A 9,181-nucleotide genomic window follows, 5' to 3' on the forward strand; every position below is an offset into this window, starting at 1 on the left:
AGACTGGAATGTCTAAAATAAAGGAAAAAAACCTAATAAATATAAACATACACATAAACTTAGCTTTTGTTAATGACATTTTTTGTGCTAGTTGTGTCTTTGTAAAACTGTGATAACTTGCAGCTATGCTGCACAGAAAGCCAGTTGTCTTTCATCAATTGTTCAGCCATTAGCACACTATTGCAAACTTGCACAGATCGTCTGTGTCCAGAATATCCATGACCATTTTTTAGGACAGATGCCATGACACCGTGCATTAATGTTAACTTGTGAACAATCATATTGAATATAGAAGGATATTTACTAATTTGGTGTGTAAACTGGTCATATAAACTAGATTTTAGATAAGTTTCACAATCAATATTGTGTGTAAACTGGTCATATAAACTAGATTTTAGATAAGTTTCACAATCAATATTGTGTGTAAACTGGTCATATAAACTAGATTTTAGATAAGTTTCACAATCAGTATTCTGTGTAAACTGGTCATATAAACTAGATTTTAGATAAGTTTCACAATCAGTATTCTGTGTAAACTGGTCATATAAACTAGATTTTAGATAAGTTTCACAATCAATATTGTGTGTAAACTGGTCATATAAACTAGATTTTAGATAAATTTCACAATCAGTATTGTGTGTAAACTGGTCATATAAACTAGATTTTAGATAAGTTTCACAATCAGTATTGTGTGTAAACTGGTCATATAAACTAGATTTTAGATAAATTTCACAATCAATATTGTGTGTAAACTGGTCATATAAACTAGATTTTAGATAAGTTTCACAATCAGTATTGTGTGTAAACTGGTCATATAAACTAGATTTTAGATAAATTTCACAATCAATATTGTGTGTAAACTGGTCATGTAAACTAGATTTTAGATAAATTTCACAATCAGTATTGTGTGTAAACTGGTCATATAAACTAGATTTTAGATAAGTTTCACAATCAGTATTGTGTGTAAACTGGTCATATAAACTAGATTTTAGATAAGTTTCACAATCAGTATTGTGTGTAAACTGGTCATATAAACTAGATTTTAGATAAGTTTCACAATCAATATTGTGTGTAAACTGGTCATATAAACTAGATTTTAGATAAATTTCACAATCAGTATTCTGTGTAAACTGGTCATATAAACTAGATTTTAGATAAGTTTCACAATCAGTATTGTGTGTAAACTGGTCATATAAACTAGATTTTAGATAAGTTTCACAATCAGTATTGTGTGTAAACTGGTCATATAAACTAGATTTTAGATAAGTTTCACAATCAGTATTGTGTGTAAACTGGTCATATAAACTAGATTTTAGATAAATTTCACAATCAGTATTCTGTGTAAACTGGTCATATAAACTAGATTTTAGATAAGTTTCACAATCAGTATTGTGTGTAAACTGGTCATATAAACTAGATTTTAGATAAGTTTCACAATCAGTATTGTGTGTAAACTGGTCATATAAACTAGATTTTAGATAAGTTTCACAATCAGTATTGTGTGTAAACTGGTCATATAAACTAGATTTTAGATAAGTTTCACAATCAATATTGTGTGTAAACTGGTCATATAAACTAGATTTTAGATAAGTTTCACAATCAGTATTGTGTGTAAACTGGTCATATAAACTAGATTTTAGATAAATTTCACAATCAGTATTGTGTGTAAACTGGTCATATAAACTAGATTTTAGATAAGTTTCACAATCAGTATTGTGTGTAAACTGGTCATATAAACTAGATTTTAGATAAGTTTCACAATCAGTATTGTGTGTAAACTGGTCATATAAACTAGATTTTAGATAAGTTTCACAATCAGTATTGTGTGTAACCATTAGCTTGAGGTCAAGTAGCGTGACCCAGATTTTTTAGGCGTTTTGAACTATAATGACTTTAAGTGAAGAACAAGACAACTCAAACAAATACAAGCTGATATTGAACATACTTCGAGTTTAGCTACATTTCAGAAAGATTTTAGATTAATTAATTGAGATGAATTTATTTTGATAAAAATTGATTTAGGGGTGCATCTAAACAAATAGCTCAAATGAATGTGATATCATTCTTCTCTGATCATGGGCTCAAAGTCAGTGACTGGCCCAGTTTTGAGATGATGTCCAAGGACCATAAGAACTATTGCAATGGCGATCATCCATCCTATATCTGTAATTAGTTATTAATACTTGGTTTTAAATGAAAAATTGTCACTCTGAAACTTATCTGCAACTGTGGCCGTCTTGAAAATCCAGTTTATTGCCTTTCCTCTTGATTAATGGCCATATTTGAAAGTTGTCACTAAAAAACCTAAAAATATGTAGTTTGTCCTATTTGAAAATCATGCAGACCTTATTACGGCAGATTGTTTTAACAGATGCTTTTATTCATATGGGGGTTTGACCCCAAAAAATCACTTCTATCAGTACTTCTTAACAGATGATAAACATCGGGTCTTCACTAAAATATTTTTTCAATATGTAAATGGTGTCGAATGAGAAAATAACAATCTGACCTTGAACATGACAACTGTCATCTCAGATCTTGTTGTCACTGCTTCTCATGAACAGATGGTACTGTCTTATTGAAATGGTTCTCATGAACAGATGGTACTGTCTTATTGAAATGGTTCTGATGAATAGATGGTACTGTCTTATTGAAATGGTTCTCATGAACAGATGGTACTGTCTTATTGAAATGGTTCTCATGAACAGATGGTACTGTCTTATTGAAATGGTTCTCATGAACAGATGGTACTGTCTTATTGAAATGGTTCTCATGAACAGATGGTACTGTCTTATTGAAATGGTTCTCATGAACAGATGGTACTGTCTTATTGAAATGGTTCTCATGAACAGATGGTACTATCTTATTGAAATGGTTCTCATGAACAGATGGTACTGTCTTATTGAAATGGTTCTCATGAACAGATGGTACTGTCTTATTGAAATGGTTCTCATGAACAGATGGTACTATCTTATTGAAATGGTTCTTTTGCTTATGATGATGCTATCTGACCAACTGTCTGATCTTTGTAGGGAATGATATTCTGTTGCTGACTGTCTGATCAAATAGTCTTTATAGGGAATGATATTCTGTTGCTGACTGTCTAGCCAGTAGAATAGCTTCATCTATTTCATTTCTTATGGTTAACTGGAAGAAAACCACCATATAATTGTAAACTGGCAGATGAACAAAAGCTTTCATAAAAAGGTGGTCTTTTTGTGGAAGGAAGAGTCTTTTGCAAACAGTCTTTTTCAGAAAGATTTGTCAAACCAGTACTGTCAGAATCTTAACAAAATAAAGCAGTCATTCTTTTTCATGTAAACAGTGTTTACCTTGGCTGGACAGGTCATAATTGGACAGTTTATGCTGGCTGGACAGGTCAAAATTTAAGTGTTTACACTGGCTGGACAGGTCATGATTAGACAGTTTACACTGGCTAGACATGTCAAAAGTGAAGTGTTTACCCTGGCTGGACAGGTCATAATTGGACAGTTTATGCTGGCTGGACAGGTCAAAATTGAAGGGTTAACCCTGGCTGGACAGGTCATAATTGAAGTGTTTACTCTGGCTGGACATGTCAAATTGAATTGTTTACCCTGGCTGGACAGGTCATAATTGAAGTGTTTACCTTGACTGGACATGTCAATATTGAAGTGTTTACCCTGGCTGGACAGGTCAAAATTGAAGGGTTTATCCTGGACGGATGTCAGAATTGAAGTGTTTACCCTGGATGGAAAAGTCAAAGTTGAAGTGTTTACCCTGGATGGAAAGGTCAAAGTTGAAGTGTTTACCCTGGATGGAAAGGTCAAAGTTGAAGTGTTTACCCTGGATGAAAAGGTCAAAGTTGAAGTGTTTACCCTGGATGTAAAGGTCAAAGTTGAAGTGTTTACCTTGGATGGAAAGGTCAAAGTTGAAGAGTTTACCCTGGATGAAAATGTCAAAGTTGAAGTGTTTACCCTGGATGAAAAGGTCAGAATTGAAGTGATCTCTATGAAGATACTTGTTTCTATGTATCTTTTTCTGCAAGAAAATAAGATTGATAAAAATTTACATCAGCAAGGAAGGACTTACACAGACATACAGAATCATGCTTTTGTGAAGAATAAGATTCTTCTCTGTAAATACACTTTTTCATGAGAAAAGAAACTTTTTCCGTGAAAACTTAGTTATATATGTAGTGGAACATTTGACAAAAAGTAACTTTTTTGTTAAGGTTTGTATGGACATATCAAAACATTTTTTTTCTTTTTTGCTTTTCCCATATAAAATTAGTTCAGATAATGGCATTCTTCGTAAAAGTTGCACTTTTTCTCATAAAATGTATATATGCACATGTACGTACTGACTCCCAAAGAAGAACACCTCAAATTCAACCAGACATGACCAACCTTGAACAGTTCTGGCAGTCAGCCAGCAACCTGAATCTACACCCGGTAATTTTTTTTAAAGTTTAATGTGGATTCAGTAAAGTTGCATTATTGTTGCATATGTATTCCAGTGCAGATACTGAAAGGATATTTTCCATTCTAAGGAAAATTCACACTGACTCTAGAAGAAGCCTGAATCCGGTAATCATACATCATCTACATAGTGTTAAGGAAAACAATGCTGAGGACAGCCACAGATATTTGACAATAATCTCCTAACAAATGCTTGTGGTACTTGTAAGGAGAGTATTAATGACAACAAGTTACTGTGATAGGACTTATGCTGTGAGGCGCTGTACATATTTTAGTATAAAATATTTTTATTCAGTAGTTGGGGCGGGTCTCCATTTTCATGCTTAAATAAGGTTGATGAAAATCCATCCTCTTTTGAAGTCAAAACTCCTTATTAGATTTTGCAAATCTCCTGTACTGTCCTAAGCTGAAATTTCTGATCAGCCACATTTATGATCACCTCACATCTGTTGTTTGTCCTATAATAGGGATTCCACTCTTCAGTAGTGGGTTTGGTTACCTAACATTTGCATTCAACACAATTTGCCAAGTATGATGTACATGTTGAAAGAACAGGGTACGGACATTAGAGGTCTTGACAAATGTTGGGTCAAAGTTGACTGACAGGGAACATATGTGTGCCTTTGTATGGTTCACTGACCCCTTTACCAGCTTAGATGTGATCTCTGAGTCTGCATAGCTGTTATTTATTTATGTATTCATTTATTTAATGAGTTGTTTATTTATTTGGTCAGTTAAGTTTGTTAGTCTTTATATGAAAGCAAACTAAAAGTTACTCTAAAGGTTAAAATTTAATTTTTTTTAAAGCTGATGAAGTTAAGAGTCTACCTCATCAGCTTAAAACAATTCCATATTTACTTCTTTTCTGTACACCATTTTCTATTTCGGTTTTAATTCATACTTTGAAGTGGAAGTTATCGTAGTTTTAAATAATGGCATGATTGAAACAAGGTACATGTACACATCCTAGACCTCCAATTTACAATTGGGTAATTAGATTTTATTTGGGACAATTCAGAACTTCCTCTTTTTGAAAACCAGTGTTGAGACAAATTAACCATTATTTTATCCTGACAAATGAAATGAGCTCTTCAGTATACTATCCTCCAGTCCATCCCAACCCCCATATATACATGCAAAGAGCAGCTTCCATACCAAAGTCTTCCATCTGCCACCCTCTTCTTACTCTCTAACAGCCTTACATCCCCAAGTGTATGGTAGTCATGGAAGTCACCAAGTAGAACCATTAGTGCCAGCAACTGCCCAACACTACAGCCAAGACAGGACTGATTGATGATTGAGTGCAGGAAGATATATTGAGCAAAGTGTAAAAATTTTATGTTTGATCAATCTCCAAAAGTAGCAACTGTTCTAACAATTATTATTCAGTATGACTCAAATGTTTAATGTTTAAGCATTCAGATAAATAATCTGTAATGCTTGTTTACACTTGAAAATGATTTTCTTGCAACAATGGAGTACTTTATCTACAATATCAGTGCAGTCGGATGTCAGTTAGCACCAACACAAACCAGTAGTTCCTATTTGAACAAATCCAGCAGACTTTGTAACATTCCTGTTCTGTCTTGTACTTTTTCCTAGGATAGGTCACTTTTTTGGTTGCAGATAGAGCAGCAGAAGTAGACATTGACAGAATCGAAGTTCCTTTAGAATTGGGTTTCTGTTCTTAATAAAATTGAGAAACACTGGTTTAAATCAGGTTTGGTAGACATAATTAATGTAGGTGAAATCTGGTAGGAGAAATCGTGAGTGTGCAAAGTTTTCTTGCATGTTCTAGTAGCAGTACTTCTCATTCTTTAAGGAGAAAGTTTTCTTTCTTTACGGTTTTATTCTTCTTTTTGTCTGTCCTTTTGGTGGTTTGATATTTTTTTCTTTGGCATTAGGATTCCTTTTTAAAAGTAACAAATAATGACTCTTAACATCCACTTCCACCAGTTCCAGACTGTTTTTGGTTTAATTGATCATCGAGTCTTGGATCTGCTAGTTGTGACAACGCTGCTTAATGTTTTCATATGTTTGTTTTATGTGGTATATGGAAGATAGTAATTGAGATGCTGTCACAGTAAACTATAGTAACACTTTTCTTTGAGACTAATGCTTGTAACAAATGTTAACACTTGTACATTTTTTGCGACTGATGGCACAAATCACGCTGACAAAAAAATGAAGGCAGTCATACTGAATAGGAAAGAAATAAACGATGTATTTGTAGATATTTTATGGACAGAAAAACTAGGAAAGTCATGTAAATGACTGGACATTGTTCTTAACACCAATCGACAAACATCAAAAATAATTGGGAGTGGTTATTTTTAAAACTCTGAGCAAACAGGCATGTGGTGAATTGATGGAGCAGCATCACTATAGCATAATTTAGCTAATTGTTTGGCCAACACTTGAACTTGAGATTTGTGTCTTGGGTTTTAAACAACACCTCATAATGCAGACTGAGACGGGTGCTTGATGTGCTTTACTTTGCTGAAACAGAGTTGAGTAGTTAATGTAAGTAATGCTCCAGTAAGATGATGTCTTTTACATGTAAGCCAAATTTCAATTTCTTCTCAGTCTTATTCAAACACTGACAAGATATGTTTGACTCATCAGAATTGACTCCATCATATTCACAAGGAATTCCTTCTGCAAATGAAATGGATCCTCAGTGACTTTCTTTCAGTAACATGTAAACTGTTTATCAGTGTTTAACATACCACATGATACGTGTTGGACAATCAAACAATTGCAATTTGTGTTCAGTTACCTTTTACAAAATAATTTTTCCAGAACCCCTATGTCCAGCAATCAACATGTTAATGGGTTTGCCACGATACAATGCCTTTCAACTTTGACAGTTTAACTTTTTGTCAGTCACCTAGAGAATGCAGCCCTAACTTTCAAGATGTGTTTAGAATTCTGAGATTCTGTCAGTGACATGAGACATTTTATGTAGGCTGAGGCTATTTGCATGGCCAACGTGTACTAGAACTGGGAAAGACAGCATGGCTGCCATGTCCCTCATCTGGAATGATTATAAGCACAGCCAACATGGGTTGTTGACATGTGTCCCTCATCTGGAATGAAGCACAGCCAACATGGGTTGTTGACAGGGTCGTTCTTCCGAGTCACAGACCAAGCCATCAACTGGGTCACCTTTAGAGTCATCAAATGCATCATGTACTAGTTGTCAACTAGGTCATCTTCTGGGTTGCATCCTGAGTTGTCAACTGGGTTGTTCTTTTTGGTCACAAACTGGTTCACTTTTTGGTTTTTGACTGTCAGGGTCATCCCTTGCTCAAGATTGAGAGATGAACAGGGCAAAATTATGAGAAAAGAGAGATCTTCATTTAATGTGTATTCTTGCAATGTCGTGATAAGATTTCTGTACTTCTTGAATGAGCCCTGTGGAGCTTTTATTCTGGTCAATGAAAGACCTAATCCCTCTCCTTCTGAGATTTCCCAGTCTGGCCCTTTCTTGTTCAGTGAACTACAACCAAATGTGCTTGCTCAGGCTGAGTGGCTCTACTGCTTCACTTGAAAGGGACAACTTTGCACTACATCACATCATACCACACCACCATTGCAACTAAATGACTGATATTCAATTTCGGATGTGTGCAACTATTTAGACATGTACATCGACTTGCTGAGTGGGAATGGAGCCACCACTTTCGAAGATTTTACCCTTATTCTGGGAGACCCCCCCATTTTGGGGATTCGGTGTGCATACAGCACACTGCTTAATTGTTCATTGAGTGGGAAACACTGGAGCCACCACTCTGCTTATTAATGTATTAGCACCACATGCTTATGTCTGGAAGTGAAAAGGGCATGGAAGGCATCAGAGGAGGTATCCTAGTACATTTAGGAGGCTCCAAGTGATCTAGGGCATGAATTTAGCGTTTAGTTTTTAATGTTTCACCATGCACTTTTTAAATAGATTTAAAGAATAACTGTACTTACATAAATGTTAAAGAGATAGAGCCTGTCAAAAGGTCATAAGCTGTTTTGTGCTGTTATAATACAATCAATGCCACCTTAATGTGACTGGGCATAAAGATTTTGGGTTTTAACAATCTTATTATTCTACATAGATATTTCACTATTCTGAAAGGTATGCCAAATCAATTGGTCTTACAATAGCCATTGCTTTTTGTGATCTTAATTTGTATGACTCAACATTGTGAGTTTCTAAACTGGACCAGTGAGGGCATGGAAGTTTTTGTCTTGGGTCAGAGTGAAAGCCCTATATGATAAGGGAGGGGGTAGGTATGTGGGTGCTTAGTTGTATGCAAGTTACAGGTGTACATATTATCTGTGTGTTACACTGGGCAAGTGCTATAGATTTGTGGTTTTTTTGTGGTCATGGGGATGGGAAGAGGGATATTCAGGGTTGGATATGGATGTTATTTATTGGGGATGCCAATTTCTTTTGTATAGGTTTGTTCATGGAACATTTGTTCTATTTGTTTTGGGGTGGCAATTTCTTTTCTGGTTTCACTCTAATCCCATGGAGTCTCGTTTCCTGTTCTTTGTTAGTACTGCCTAAGTAGTCGTTTCTTCTTCTGTTCTTGCTCTTCTCGAGTGCTGCCTAATTAGTCATTGTTTCTTTTTCAGTTCCTGTTCTTTGTTAGTATTTCCTTAGTAGCCATTGTTGTTTTTTTTTCTTTTCTGTTCCTGATCTTCTTTAGTACTGCCTAACCACT

Source organism: Sinohyriopsis cumingii, chromosome 12, assembly GCF_028554795.1.
Source record: "Sinohyriopsis cumingii isolate HCF-2022 chromosome 12, ASM2855479v2, whole genome shotgun sequence".
Classification (NCBI taxonomy): domain Eukaryota; kingdom Metazoa; phylum Mollusca; class Bivalvia; order Unionida; family Unionidae; genus Sinohyriopsis; species Sinohyriopsis cumingii.